Below are 16,411 nucleotides of genomic sequence, written 5' to 3'. Positions count from 1 at the left end.
AGGAACTCTGCAATTGTTAAATTGTTTTCTCCACTGTCAAATTTCTTGCCCTTAAACTTAGACTGTCTCTATCTTACTCAGATGTTGTACCAATTCAAGTACATGCATGAAAAATAACAATAAGAAAATATGTTCAATGTTGGTCACATTAGGTACTTGATGCATTTTTACAGAAATGGAAGTTATGATATTTGGAAGTATGATCTCAAACATTTTTATATTTATCATTAAACAATCAACATCTCTCAAAATGGATGCTTCCACTGCTCATTTATGAAAAATTTAGCAATGTTTAGAAATAGCCTTTGAAATTTTAGATCTATTATGCTATTTTCTATTTTACCAATTTGAATCTATCATAATATTTCTGATTGTAAAATGAAAAAAAGTATCAAGAAATTGAAATTATCTCTCTTAATATTGTTCTATCTTGACATTTTTCCTTGCTTTGAAATTTGGGCTGCCATTATGCATGTATATTGCATTTGTCTTTTCATATGAGCAAAAATGGTTTGTGTTTGTATCTTGAGAAAAACAAGTAGCTTGTTCATACTTCTAGAAACTCTACTGTTCTATTTTTTTGTAGAAAAATATAATATCTCATTAGCAGAATATCACTGAGATCCTGTACCAGGTAAACAGTCCTGATTTTAGTTTTAAGGTGTGATGAATCTACTATGATATAGTTGTGATACTGAAAAATCAACAAATTGTAATTCACTTGTGTAAGTTTTTATGAGTACTGGGGAGGTCTTAAATCACTGGAATACATCACAATCTACAGTAGCACCTACAAGAATAAGGCTATGTTTCTTGTTGCTGTTGATGCATTATTTTGCTACTGAGCTGTTCGAGATGTTGGTCTCACATGACCACATCTTTTTGGTATAGTTACCCTAAAAGTAGACAGAAAAACCCTGTCTACATTAAATTTGAAGAGGCACAGAACTTTTTAAGCACAATTTATCTAATATACAGAGAAAGCACCAGCTGCAATAGCTATTTTTAAAGCATACAATTAATTTTAGTTTTCCCTAAACAATCCTGGTAAGAACTTGAATATATGTTGTAGATGCCCAATAAGGAATTCTAAGAATTTCAGTGTGCTAAGTAAAAATGGAAAATATATAGAATAGATTTAATTATAAAAAGAGGACAGTTTGACTTCTTTGGACACCCTAAGAACAATGACCAAAAGAAAAACACTGTGGATAATTGTTAAAGATGCTAAAATTTATTCTCCATTTAAAATTTTAGGTAACTCTTTGGGGATATTATTAAAACTATCTGTGTTATAAGAAAATTATAAATTTATTTTACAGTAAGGAGAGATCATTATTTATTTATTACAAAATTGTAGACAACTTTCATCCTTGACTCAAGGACATCATGTGGCTGGGGGACTGGCAATGAGATATTGCTACAATAAGGAACCCTAGCCTAGAAGTGCTATCCTTTCCTGATGGACCTGAAGCTGTCTTTCTCCACCTGAGTTACGAGGCAGCTGGCAGAGGGATGGGGGAAAAGAAAGAAAGAGGATTCTGAAGCAAAAAGCACTCAATTAGAAAGCCTCAGAAAGAGAAAAACAAATACCGTATCCTAACACATATATATGGAATCTAAAAAAAACAAAAACAAAATTGTCCTGAAGAACCTAGGGGCAGGACAGGAACAAAGACGCAGACACAGAGAATGAACTTGAGGACATGGGGAGGGGGAAGGGTAAGCTGGGATGAAGTGAGAGAGGGGCATGGACATATATACACTACCAAATGTAAAATAGATAGCTAGTGGGAAGAAGCCGTATAACACAGGGAGATCAACTCGGTGCTTTTTGACCACCTAGAGGGGTGGGATAGGGAGGGTGTGAGGGAGACACAAGAGGGAGGAGATATGGGGAGATATATATATATATATATATATATATATATATATATATATATATGTATAGCTGATTCACTTTGTTTTATAGCAGAAACTAACACACCATGTAAAGTAATTATACTCCAATAAAGATGTTTAAAAAAGAAAGCCTTTTTGTCCCTGTGGGTCTGAAGTTACCCTCCTCTGCCTAGGTATTAGCAGCCTGCAACACCAGTACTTGCCTAGGAATCACTTATGTTCATGGGTTGGAGACTCCATTTCACCATCAAGAGGCACCAGCTTTCCCAGACTGGGCAAACTCTCTTTAATCCTCAAGCAGCACCAGGAGGAAACATGGGAACCCCAATGACATGAGATAAACCACAACATAGTAGCACAATGACTCTAAAAAGTAGCTCTCAAAGGAAGGCCAATACCTGTTTATTACAGGTAAACAGTGTAACTGTCTCCTAAAATAACAATAACAAGAACAAAATTAAATAGGACTCTGAGTTTCCCAACATAATAGCTAAAATGTCCAGAATAAAAAAAATAATAATAATTACTCATCATACCAAGAATCAGGCAAACAATTTAAGTGAGAAGAGACAATTAAGAGACACAAACATTGGGGTGATGGAATTATGTGCAAAGGATTACACAGTAACTGTATGCAAAGAATTATAAAGTTATCATGAAAATAATCCAAATAGCTAAAATTCTTATTAAACAAATTTTTAAAAATAAAAAACTTTGACAAATAATTAGAAGCTATAGTAAAGAGCCAAATGAATATTATAAAACTGAAAAAATAATAACATAAATTAATAAAAACTTGTTAGATGAACTACAGAGTTGAGTGACAGTGAAAGTAATAAGTGAACTGAAGGACAAGTCAAATGAATTTACTTGGTTTGAACAAAAAATAAATGAACAGACCCCTAGGGATCTAATAACAAATGATCCAACATTTATATCATTGGATCCTAGAAGGAAAGGATAAGAAGAGTGGGGCTGAAAGTATTTTAAAAAATAAAGGCTGAGCATTTTTCACATTTGCAAAAGACATAGACCTACAAATTGAAGAAGCTGAGAAAATGAAAACATGAAAAACAACCCTTCAAATTCCACCCCGAGATACATTATAATTAAACTTCTGAAACCTAAATCCAATGAAAAAGCCTTGAAAGTAGCCAGAGATAAATGACACATTACCTTTAGGGGAACACCTATTCAAATGACAGCATAATTCTTATCTAAAACCATGGAAACCTGAATGAAATGTCACAATATTTTCCAAGTGCTGAAAGAGAACTGCCCATTATTATTTCTATGTGAAGTGAATGGAATGAAGGGGAAATAGACACATTTATCAATAATTTCTTTCATTACAAATGGTCTAAATATACCACATAAAAGGCATAGATTGGAAGAGAATATACAAATATGGCACAACTATATTCTTATAAGAAACTTGATTCAAATTCAATTACATAGATTCATTGAGAGTAAATAGGTGGAAAAATATACCAGGCAAACATTAAAAAATAAGGAGGGTTATATTATTATCTGATAAAATACACTTCTGAGGAAATAAAGTTACTAGAAACAAAGGGAAACTGCATAATGATAAAAGGATTAATCAAGCAAGAAAACATGACAATTCTAAATTTATATAAACGAAACAAGAGAGTCTCAAAGTACAAGAAGCAAAAATGAATAGATCCAAAAGGAGAAATATACAAATCTGTAATTATAGTTAGAAATTTCAGTATCTCTCATTCAAAACTGAAAGAGCTGGAAGAAGTGGAAAATCAGGAAGAATATAGATGATCTGAATAACACAATTAACCAATGGGATATAACTTACATAATAAACACTCCATCCAATATCAGCAAAATAAACATTTTTTTTCAAATGCCTACAAACATTCATCAAGATAGAACATATCCTTAGCCATAGAAGCACCTTTGAAATATTTAAAAGGATCGACATAGCTCAAAGCATATTCCCTGACCATAATGGGATAAAACTAGAATTTAATAACATAAGAACAAAAGGAATATCTCTGTACATGTAGAAATTAAATATTCCATTCCTAAATAAAACACACATCCAAGAGGATGACTGAGGAAATAAAAAATATAACTAAATGAAAGAGAAAAACAATATATCAAAATGAGAAGGAAATACACAGCATTAAAAGCTTACATTAGGAGAAAAGAAAAGATCTCAAATCAATAATCTACTTTTCTAACTCAAATAAGGATTAAAGAAGAACAAAGAAAGCCCATAACAAGCAGAAAGAAGGGAAAATAAAAGGCAGAAGACAATAAAATTAAAAACAGGAAAACCACAGAAAAAATCAATGAAACAAAAAACTAGTCCTTAATACAAAATCAAGAAAGTTGACAGAGGGGAGAGATCAAGATGGCAAAATAGAAGGAAGTGGAGCTCACCTCCTCCTGCAAATACAACAAAAATACATCTAGACATAGAACTATCCTCACAGAATGCCTACTGAATGCTGGCAGAATATCTCATACAACCAAAGCTGCTAGAAATGTCACCATGTAACTGGGTAGGACAAAAGAAAAAAAAAAGGAATCATGGTAGGACCTGTGCCCCTAGGAGGGAGCTGTGAAAGAAGAAAGGTTCCCTCACCCTGGGAGACCCCTTCACTAGTGGGGAGATCAGCTGGGACAGAAAGGGAGCTTCAGAGGCTCAAAGGAGAATGCAGAATCTGGCTTGTAGCAGGCAGAACAGACAGAAAACAGCACAGATAGTCCTAGCCGCCCTGCTTCACTCCACAGCCTGAGATGTACATGTGTTGTTGCACACAGGGGCTGATTGTTGAAACTCAGGTCTCAGTGGAGAGACCTGGGGAGAGGAATAGGGTTGGCTTTACAGAGACAGCCTGAAGGGGCTGAAGAGTGGCCCAGGTTGCAGCTAGGAGTGTGTGAAAGATGGAGCCCAAGGCTGCCATAGGAGCCCCAACATTAACACATACATTAAAGGAGGGATAGGGCCCAGTCACAGCAGCCTTATTCTTGGCGTGACTCTACCAGTTATGGGAGTACACAAACACAGGTGGTTGACCACATGCTGAAGGAAGCAAGGTTACAATCTGAGCCAAGCCCCAGGGACCACATGCCTTTTGAAGCTGGGCTAAAATCAGAGCAGCTTTGTGACTTTGGTGGATTTATGCCACCTTTGTAAGCTTAGTGCCTGCAAGACATCCCAATAGATTACTGCTGTTTCCCTGGTTGGGATGGGTACTGAGTTAACAGCTGCAGGCTTGTGGGTACATGAACAGAGAGGCAGAGCCAGAGACTTTACTAATGGCTTTGGGAGCATAGCACCTGAGGGATATCTGGGATGACTGCCTGCATTCTCACAGATGAGGCAGGGCTGAGAACAACACCAACAACCGTATATTATGTAAGCATGCACAACAGGTAACAGATGACACCACAGAGTGCATCTCCTGTGGAGGAAGACTCAGTGGTTCCTCTCCCAGCAGAAGTACTCCAGTCCTGACTACTCCACACCACAGCTCAGAAACAGATCTGGGGGCTTCTACTCCAACAACTGAAGAGCAGACCCTGATCCCAACAGGGGTGTGACAGCCACAGAGAAAAGAGAAGAGTGTGTTCAACATTCAGTGCAGGTTCTGGTCATAACAACACCAGTCACAAAACTTATGAAGGGGATAATGGCCAGCACACACTGAGAAAAGAGACAGCAGTCACCATAATAAAAACAGCCTTCACACCAAAAATATTGGACTCAAACAGTCTACACAGGGAGGTTCCCACATGAAAAGAGCCCTTCAAGATCACAATAGATAACTCTTTCTGCTAAATTCGTAGGATCAGAGAAATATAAGTAAAATGAAGAAGCAGAGGTACAAATCCTAATTAAAAGAAAAATAGAAATCCCCTGAAAGAACAATGAAACCAGATCCCAAATTCAAAAAGGAGGTAAGAAAAATACTGAAGGAATTAAGAAAGGCTATTGATGGAAATGCAGATTACTGTTATAAAAAACAAACAAACTAGAAACTATCAAGAAGACCCAATTATAATTAGATAACTAATTTGCTGAGATGAAAGCTGACTTAAAGGTGGTAAGTAGCAAACTAAATAATGCAGAAAAATGAAGAAGTGATCTGGAAGATAGAATAATGGAAATCATCCAATCAGGACAGCAGACAGAAAGCCAAATGAAGAAAAAATGGAAGCAATATAAGTGACCTATGGGATAACATAAAGCACTCCAATCTATGCATAACAGGGATTCCAAAAGGGGAAGAAAGAGAAGAGGGGATCAAAAATGTATTTGAAGAAATTACGGATGAAAGCTTTCCAAACCTAAAGAAGGAAACAGATATGCAGGTACAGGAAGCCCAGAGGATCCCAAACAAGATGAACCCAAACATATCTACACCATGACATATCATAAATAAAATGACAAAAGTTAAAGAGAGAATTTTAAAGGAAGCAAGAGTAAAACAAAGAGTTAGTTACACAGGGACCCCCACAAGGCTATAAGCTATTTTCACTACAGAAACAGTCCAGGACAGAATGGAGTGGCAAGATATATTCAAAGCCCTGAAATGAAAAACCTGCAACCTAGGATATTCTACCCAGCAAGGTTATCATTTAGAATAGAAGGAAAGAGAATTTTTCAGACAAGTGAAAACTGAAATAAAACACCCCACTGACATCAATGGACAGATTTTCCAGACAGAAAATCACTAAGGCAATAGACATCTTAAATGAAATAATAGAATAGTTAGACTTAATTGATATTTTCCAAGACATTACATCCAAAAAAAAAAAAAAAAAAAAAAACCCCTGAATATGCATTCTTTTCAAAAACGCATTCTCTAGGATTGACCATATACTAGAACACAAAACAAGCCTCAACAAATTGAAGAGGATACAAATTATTCAAACATCTTTGCTGGTACAATGACATGAAATGAGAAATCAACCACAGAAAGATAAATGAGAAAAAAAAAATCACATGGAGACTAAATAACATGCTACTGAAAAACCAATGGATCAATGATGAAATCAAATAGAAAATTAAAAGACATCTTGAGATAAATTAAAGGAAAACAAAACCATACAAAATCTATGGGATACAGAAAAAGCAGTCCTAAAAGGGAAGTTGATAGCAATATAGGCCTTCATCAAGAAAACAAGAAAAATCACAAATAAACAACCTAAACTTCTACCTAAAGGAATTAGAAAAAGATGAACAAATTAAATGTAAAGTCAGCAGAAGGAAGGAAATGATAAAGTTCAGAGAAGAAATAAATACAATTGAAATTAAACAAATAGTAGAAATAATCAATAAAACCAAGGGCTGTTTTTTTCCAAAGGGTAAAAAAAATTGACACACTTTGGGTCAGGGTCACCAAGAAGAATAGAGAGAGGACCCAAATAAGCAAAATAAGAAATGAAAGAGGTGAGAGAACAAAAGAAACTGCAGAAATACAAAAATATATATATATACTATGATAAATTTTATGTCAACAAATTGGAAAACCTAGAAGAAATGGACAAGAAACATACAGCTCACAAAATCTGAATCAAGAAGAAATAATTTGAACAGACCAATCACTAGAAGTAAAATAGAATCTATAACAGAAAAATAAAAAAAAAATTAAAAATTAAAAAAAAAAAAAACTTCCTGCAAACAAAAGTCAAGGACCAGAAGACTTCACTGGGGAATTCTACTAAACATATAAAGAAGAACATATACTGAGCTTTATCAAACTATTCTAAACGATTGAAGAGGAGGGAATACTCCCAAAATCATTCTATGGAGCCACCAAGACTCTTATACCAAAACCAGACAAAGACATTACCAAAAAAATAAAATTACATGCCAATATCTTTTGATGAATATAAATGCAAAAATTCTCAACAAAATATTAGCAAACTGAATCCACCTACACACACAAATGATTGGATACCATGATCAAGATGAATTCATCCCAGGGTCAAAAGGATAGTCCAACATAAGTAAATCAATAAATGTGATACACCACATCAACAAAAGGAAAGACAAAAAACACAAGATCATCTCAATGGATACAGGAAAAGCATTTGATATAATTGAACATCCATTCATGATAAAAATTCTTTTTACCTTTTATAAGATATAAAAGATAATTATATTTTTATCTTTTATAAGATAAAAATTCTTATAAAAAGTGGGTATAGAGGGAACATATCTCAACATTATAAAAATTATTATGAAAAACCCACCTCCAATATGATACTCAGCTGTGGAAAGATGAAAGCCTTCCTGCTAAGATCTGGAGCAAGAAAAGAATGCCCACTCTCACCACTTCTATTCAACATAGTACTGGAATTCCTAGCCACAGCAATCAGACAAGAAAAAGAAATAAAATTATCAAAATTGGAAGGGAAGAGGTAAAATTATCATTATGCGGAGATGACATGATACTATATATAGAAAACCCCAAAGACTCCACATAAAAACTACTAGAATAGAGAAACGAATTCAGCAAGGGAGAAGGATACAAGAATAACATACAGAAATCAGCTGCATTTCTTAACCCTAACAATGAAATCACATAAGTGGAAAGGAAAAAAAAAAGCCTTTTAAAAACTCATCAAAAAATAAAATACTTTTGAAGGGAGCAATCAGGATGGCAGAGTAGTAAGATGTGAAGCTCACTTCCTCCCACAAATACATCAAAAATACATCTGCATGTGGAACGATTCTCACAGAATATCTACTGAATGCTGGCAGATCTCAGACTTCTGAAAGGGCAAGAAAATCTCCACATAACTGGGTAGAAAAAAAAAAAAGAAAGAAAAGTGTGAAAGGAATTGGGATGGAACCTGTGCCCTTGGGAGGAGCTGTGAAAGAGGAAATGTTCCTGCAACTGTGGAAGTTCCCTCATGGACAGGGAGATCAGCCAGGACAGAGTGGGACCAGAGCCTTGGAGGAGAATACAGCACCTGGTTTGCAGCAGATTGAACAAGAACCCCCATAAGCCTATAAGCTATTTATATCTACAACCTAGGATACTCTACCCAGCAAGGTTGTTATTTAGAATAGAAAGAAAGATAAAGAATTTCTCATACAAGCAAAAACTAAAAGAATACAGCAATAGTAAATCCACCCTACAAGAAATACCGAAAGGTCTTCTCTAAATTAAAAATTTTTTTTAACATCTTTATTGGGGTATAATTGCTTTACAATGGTGTGTTAGTTTCTGCTTTATAACAAAGTGAATCAGTTATACATATACATATGTTCCCATATCTCTTCCCTCTTGCGTCTCCCTCCCTCCCACCCTCCCTATCCCACCCCTCCAGGCTGTCACAAAGCACCAAGCCAATATCCCTGTGCCATGCGGCTGCTTCCAACTAGCTATCTACCTTACTACGTTTGTTAGTGTGTATATGTCCATGACTCTCTCTCGCCCTGTCACAGCTCACCCTTCCCCCTCCCCTAAATTAAATTTTTATAGTAAAAAGTCTATTGTAAAAATGTATACAAAAGAGAAAACTGAAATCAGAAAGCAAATAAGCCAGTACACAGATTAAAAATTTTTTTTTTAATTTCTGTGAAAGTGATGATAACCACAATGAAAAGCAGAAGAATGAACGTGAAGATGTAAAAGAGGACATTAAAATCATAAAAATATACTGGAGGATAGTAGGAAAATATAAATTTTTTTTTCATTTCCTAAAATGTGTTTGAGCCTATATGACTACCAGTCTAAGGCAAATAGATATAAGAAGGGGTTAACATACTTGAAAAACAGAATAAGCACAAATCAAAAATATGCAATACATTCAAAAAAAAAGAAGAGAACATAACTATAATACAAAAGAAAACAAACATCAAACAACAAAAAGGAAAAAAAGGGACAAAGAAGAAATATAAAATCAGTGGGAAAACAAGGTTTAAAATGGCAATAAATACATATCTATCAATAATTACCTTAAAGGTCAATGGACTAAATATTCCCATCACAAGACATAGAGTGGAAGATTGGATAAAGAAACAAGAGCCTACAATATGCTGCCTACAAGTGACCCACTTTAGGGCAAAGGACACACACAGATTGAAAGTGAGAGGATGGGAAAAGATATTTCATGCAAACAGAAATGAAAATAAAGTAGGGGTCGCTATAGTCAAACCTGACAAAATAGACTTTAAAACAAAGGCCATAAAGAAAGATAAAGAAGGGCACTATGTAATGATAAAAGGATCAATATAAGAGGAGGATTTTACACTCATCAACATATATGCACCCAATATAGGAGTGCCCCAAAACATAAAACAAATACTAACAAACATAAAGGGAGAAATTGACAGGAATACAATAATAGTAACATCCACTAATATCCCACTAACATCCCACTCACATCAATGGACAGATCCTCTAGATAGAATATTAATAAGGCAACAGAGATATTAAATGACAAAATTCAACAGACTTAATTGATATTTTCAGGACATTACATACCCCCCCCCCAAAAAAAAAACCAAACAAACAGAATATACATTCTTTTGGAGCACACATGGAACATCCTCTAGAATTAAGCACATACCAGGGTACAAAAACAACCTCAACAAATTTAAGAGGACAGAAATTATCTCAAGCATCTTTTCTAACCACAATGGCATGAAACTACAAATCAATGACAGAAAGATAAACAAGAAAAGAACGATCATATGGAGACTAAACAGCTTGCTACTAAAAAACCAATGAATCAACGATGAAATCAGAGAAAATTTAAAGAAATATCTTGAGACAAATGACAGTGAAAACACAACCATACAAAATCTATGGGATTTAGAAAAAGCAGTCCTAAGAGGGATGTTCAGAGCAATACAGGTCTTCCTCCAAAAACAAGAAAAATGTCAAATAAACAAGATAACCTACTACTTAAAAAATTAGAAAAAGAAGAACAAACAAAACCTAAAGTCAGCTGAAAGAAGGAATAATAAAAATCAGAGAGAAAATAAATAAAATAGAGATTAAAAAAGAGAAAAAAATAAATAAAACCAAGAACTGGTTCTTTGAAAGGATAAGATTGACATACCTCTGTCCAGGCTCACCAAGAAGATAAGAGAGAACATAAATTAAAAAAAAAAAAAAAAGAAATGAAAAAGGAGACAAAGAAACCAATACTGAAGAAATACAAAAAAACAGTAAGGGAATACTATGATCAAAGATATGACAAAAATTTCGACAACCTAGAAAAAATGGAAAACTTTCTAGAAACATATAGCCCACCAAAATTGCATCAAGAAGAAATAGAAAATATAAATAGAACAATCGCTAGAAGTGAAATAGACTCTGTAATTAAAAACCTCTCTACAAACAAAAGTCCAAGACCAGATGGCTTCACAGGTGAAGTCTACCAAACATACAAAGAAGAACTTATACTGATCCTTCTCAAACTCTTCCAAAAAATTGAAGAGTAGGGATCACTCCCAAAGACATTCTATGAAACTACCATCATCCTGATACCAAAACCAGACAAAGACACTAACAAAAAAGAAAATTACAGGCCAATATATTTGAAGAATATAGATGCAAACAAAATATTAGCAAACCAAATCCAACAACATGTAAAAAAGAGCATACACTATGACCAAATGAGATTCATCCCAAGTTCACAAGGATAGTTCAACATAGGCAAATCAATTAATGTGATAAACCACCTCAACAAAAGAAAAGACAAAAACCACATGATCCTCTCAACAGATGCAGAAAAAGCATTTGACAAAATTCTACATCGATTCATGACAAAAACTCTTGCCAATGTGTGTATAGAGGGAACATATCTCAAGATAATAAAAACTGTTTATGAAAAACCCACAGCAAATATAATACTCAATGGTGAAAACCTGAAAGCCTTCCCACAAAAATGGTACAAGACAAGGATGCCTATTCTCACCTGTTCTATTTAGCATAGTACTGGAAGTCCTAGCCACAGCAATCAGAGAAGAAAATGAAAGAAAAATTATTCAAATTGGAAGGGAAGAGTTAAAATTATCATTATATGCAGATGACATGATACTATATATGGAAAACCTTAAAGACTCTACACAAAGAGTACTAGAACTAATAAATTTAGCAAGGTAGCAGGATACAAGATTAACATACACAAATCAGCTGCATTTCTCTACAGTAACAATGAAATATCAGAAAAAGAATGTAAAAAGAAAAATACCTTTTAAAATTGCACCCTGAAAAATAAAATACTTAGGAGTATATATGACCAAGAAGGTGAAATACTTAGACACTGAGAACTATAAAACATTAATAAAGGAAACTGAAGATGATTCAAAGAAATGGAAAGATATCCCTTGATCTTGGATTGGAAGAATTAATATTATTAAAATGGCCATACTACCAAAAGCAATCTAAAGATTTAATGTGATCCCTATCAAATTACCCATAACATTTTTCACAGAACTAGAACAAATAATCTTAAAATTTATATGTAACCATAAAAGATCCAGAATTGCAAAAGCAACCTTGAAGAAAAAGAACAAAGCAGGAGGTATAACCCTCCTAGACTTTGGATAATAGTACAAATCTACAGTAATCAAAACAGTGTTGTATTGGCACAAAAACAGACATATAGATCAGTGGAAAATAATAGAGAGCCCACAAATAAACCCACATACTTAAGGTCAATTAATCTTTGACAAAGGAGGTGAGAATATACAATGGGAAAAATACCATCTATTCAGCAAGTAGTGTTGAGAAAGTTGAAAAGCCACATGTAAAGAAGTTAGAATATCAAAGGAGTTAGAACACACCATCTCACCATACACAAAAATAAATGCAAAATGGCTTAAAAAGTTAAACATAATACATGACATCATAAAACTCCTAGAAGAGATCATAGGCAAAACATTCTCTGACATAAATCTTACCAGTGTTTTCTTAGGTCAATCTCCCAAGGCAATAGAAATAAGAACAAAAATTTAAAATGTGACCTAATCAAACTTATAAGCTCTTGCACAGCAAAGGAAACCATAAACAAAATGAAAAGACAACATACAAACTGAGAAAATTTTCTGCAAATGTTGTAACCAAAAAGGGCTTAATTTCCAAAATATACAAACAACTCATACAACTCAACAACAAGAAAAAAACAAAACCCGATCAAAGAAAGGGTAGAAGATCTAAATAGACATTTCTCCAAGGAAGAAATACAAATGGCTAATAGACACATGAAAGATGTTCAACATCACTAATTACTAGAAAAATGCAAATCAAAACTACAGTGAGGTACCACCTCACACCAGTCAGAATAACCATCATAAAACAATCTACAAATAAAAAACACTGGGGAGAAAATGGAACCCTCCTACACTGTTGTTGGGAATGCAAGTTGGTACAGCCACTATGGAAAACAGTATGGAGGTTCCTCAGAAAACTAAAAATAGAATTACATATAATCCATCATTCCCACCCCTGAGGATATATCCAGACAAAACTCTAATTCTAAACATATGTGCATCCCCATGTTCATAGCAGCATTATTCACAGTAGCCAAGACATGGAAACAACCTAAATGTTCATTGACAGATAAATTGATAAAGAAGTGTGGCACATATATACAATGGAATACTACTCAACCATAATAAGGAACAAATTAATGCCATTTGCAACAACATGGATGCAACTAGAGAATTTTATACTAAATGAAGTATGTCAGAAAAAGACAAATACCATATGATATCACATATATGTGGAATCTAAAATATGACTCAAATGAACCTATCAAAAAAGAGAAACAGCCTCATGGACATAAAGAAAATACTTGTTGTTGCCAAGGGGGAGGAATGGAGTGGGAGGATGGGGTTAGCACATTTAAGCTATTTTATACATAGAATGGATAAACAACAAGGTCCTATTGTATAGCACAGAGAACTATGTTCAATGTCCTGTGATAAACCATAATGAAAATGAATATTAAAAAATATATATTTTTTATATTTGTAAGTATATATGTATAACTGAATTACTTTTTCTGTGCAGCAGAAATTAACACAACATTGTGAATCAACTATACTTCAACTTAAAATTTTTTTTTAATAATTAAAAAGTACTTATAAGCAAACCTCACCAAGGAAGTGAAAGACATATGTTGAGAAACATAAAACATTGATAAAGGAAATTGAAGATGATTCAAAGAAATGGAAAGATAAGATGTTCTTAGATTGGAAGATGTTCTTAGATTGGAAGAAATGGAAATGGAAAAAGAAATGGAAAGATAAGATGTTCTTAGATTGGAAGAATTAGTAGTGTTAAAAAGGCCTTACTAACCAAAGCAATCTACTAATATAATGTGATCCATATCAAATTACCTATGACATTTTTTACAGAACTAGAATATATAATTGTAAAATTTATATGGAACAATAAAAGACCCAGAATTGCCAAAGGAATCCTGAGGTAAAAAACAAAGTAGGAGGCATAACCCTCCAGACTTCAGCTAATACTACAAAGCTACAGTCATCAAAACAGCATGGTATTGGCATAAAAACAGACAGATGGATCAATGGAACAGAAGAGATACCCCACAAATAAACCCACAAACCTACATTCAATTAATCTTCAAAAAAGGAAGCAAAAATATAGAGTGGAGAAAAGACAGTCTCTTCAGTAAGTGGTGTTGGGAAAGTTGGACAGTCCCATGTAAATCATTGAAGTTAGAAATTCTTCACACCATACACAAAAATAAACTCAAAATGGCTTAAAGACTTAAATATAAGGCATGACTCCATAAAACTCCTAAGAGAGAACTTAGGCAAAACATTCTCTGAAATGAATTTTTGCAATGTTTTCTTAGATCAGTCTCCCCAGGCAATGGAAATAAAAGCAAAAATAAACAAATGGTACTAAATCAAACTCATAAGCTTTTGCACTGCAAAAGAAACCACACCTGAAACCAAAAGACATCCTACAGACAGGGAGAAAATATTTGCAAATGTTGTGACTGACAAGGGCTTAATTTCCAAAATATAAAAACAGCTCCTACAATTCAATAACAAAACAACAAACAACCCAATCGAAAAAAGGGCAGAAGACCTAAATAGACATTTTTCCAAAGACTAGAGATGACCAATAAACACATGAAAAGATGTTCAGTATCACTAGTTATTAGTGGAGAAATAAAATCTACAGAGATGTATTAGCTCACAATTGGCCATGATTAAAAACACTAAAAATATTAAATGCTAGAGAGGGTATGGAGAAAAGGGAACCCTCCCACACTGTTGGTGGGAATACAAATTGGTGCAGCCACTATAGAAAACAGTAAGGAGGTTCCTTAGAAAACTAAAAATAGAGTTGCCATATGATCCAGCAATCTCATTACTGGGCATATATCCAGAAACGAAGAAAACTCTAATCAGAGAAGATATATGCACCCCAATGTTCATAGCAGCACTATTTATGACAGCCAAGACCTGGAAGTAACCTAAATGTCCATTGACAGATGAATGGATAAAGAAGGTGTGGTATATATACACATTGGAATAATAGTCAGCCATAAAAGAGAATGAAATAATGCCATTTGCAGCAACATGGATGGACTTATAGATTACCATACTAGGTAAAATAGGTGAGACAGAAAAAGACAAATATCATATGATATCACTTATATGTGAAATCTAAAATGTGATACAAATGAACAATTTACAAAAGAGAAACAGACTTACAGACATTAAAAAACAAACTTATAATTACCCAAAAGGAAAGCTGGGGGATAAATTAGGAGTTTGGGATTAGGAGATATAAACTACTATATATAAAATAGATAAACAACAATGTTCTACTGTATATAACACAGGGAACTGTATTCAATGTCTTGTAATAAACTATAATGAAAAAGAAAACCTCTGGCAAGATTACAAGAATTGAAAGAAATGACTTAAGTTATTAATCTTCAGATTGACACAGGGTTATCACTACAAATTGTGCTACCATTAAATAGAATAAGAAAATAACTATGAAAATGTTACACTCATAAATCAAAAACTTAGAGTAAATGTACTAATTCCTCAATAACGAGAAACATTCCAAACTCAACCAAGACAAAGTACATAATGTAAATAATTCTATAAACATAAAAGACATTGATTGTATGGCATTAACAATTATGACTTCTTAATCTTCCTTGATTCTGAAGAAATTTTTTCTTCCTCTGAGTCTACACACTTTCCTTTTACTGAAATCTTGTCCTGTACCAATCCGTCTAAACCTTCCCTTAGCCTAGTTAAGATTTACTCATCTGTTAGGTCAATTGAAGAAATGATTTATTGAAAAAGAAGTCTTTCCTAAGACCCAAAATAAGTTAGGTTCTTGTAGGGGTTATTTTTTATCTGTTTCCACTTGTGCAGCATTAACTTCCATTCCCCCTAGTATCAGCTCCTCACTTTTCTAGTATTTACTCAATTTCAATCCATGTGGTTTCAGTAGAACTGACTCCACAGCTTGCTACAAGGTATTTATGT

The sequence above is a fragment of the Globicephala melas genome, chromosome 8 (assembly GCF_963455315.2).
Source record: "Globicephala melas chromosome 8, mGloMel1.2, whole genome shotgun sequence".
Taxonomy (NCBI): Eukaryota; Metazoa; Chordata; class Mammalia; order Artiodactyla; family Delphinidae; genus Globicephala; species Globicephala melas.
This window is presented reverse-complemented; position numbering follows the sequence as displayed.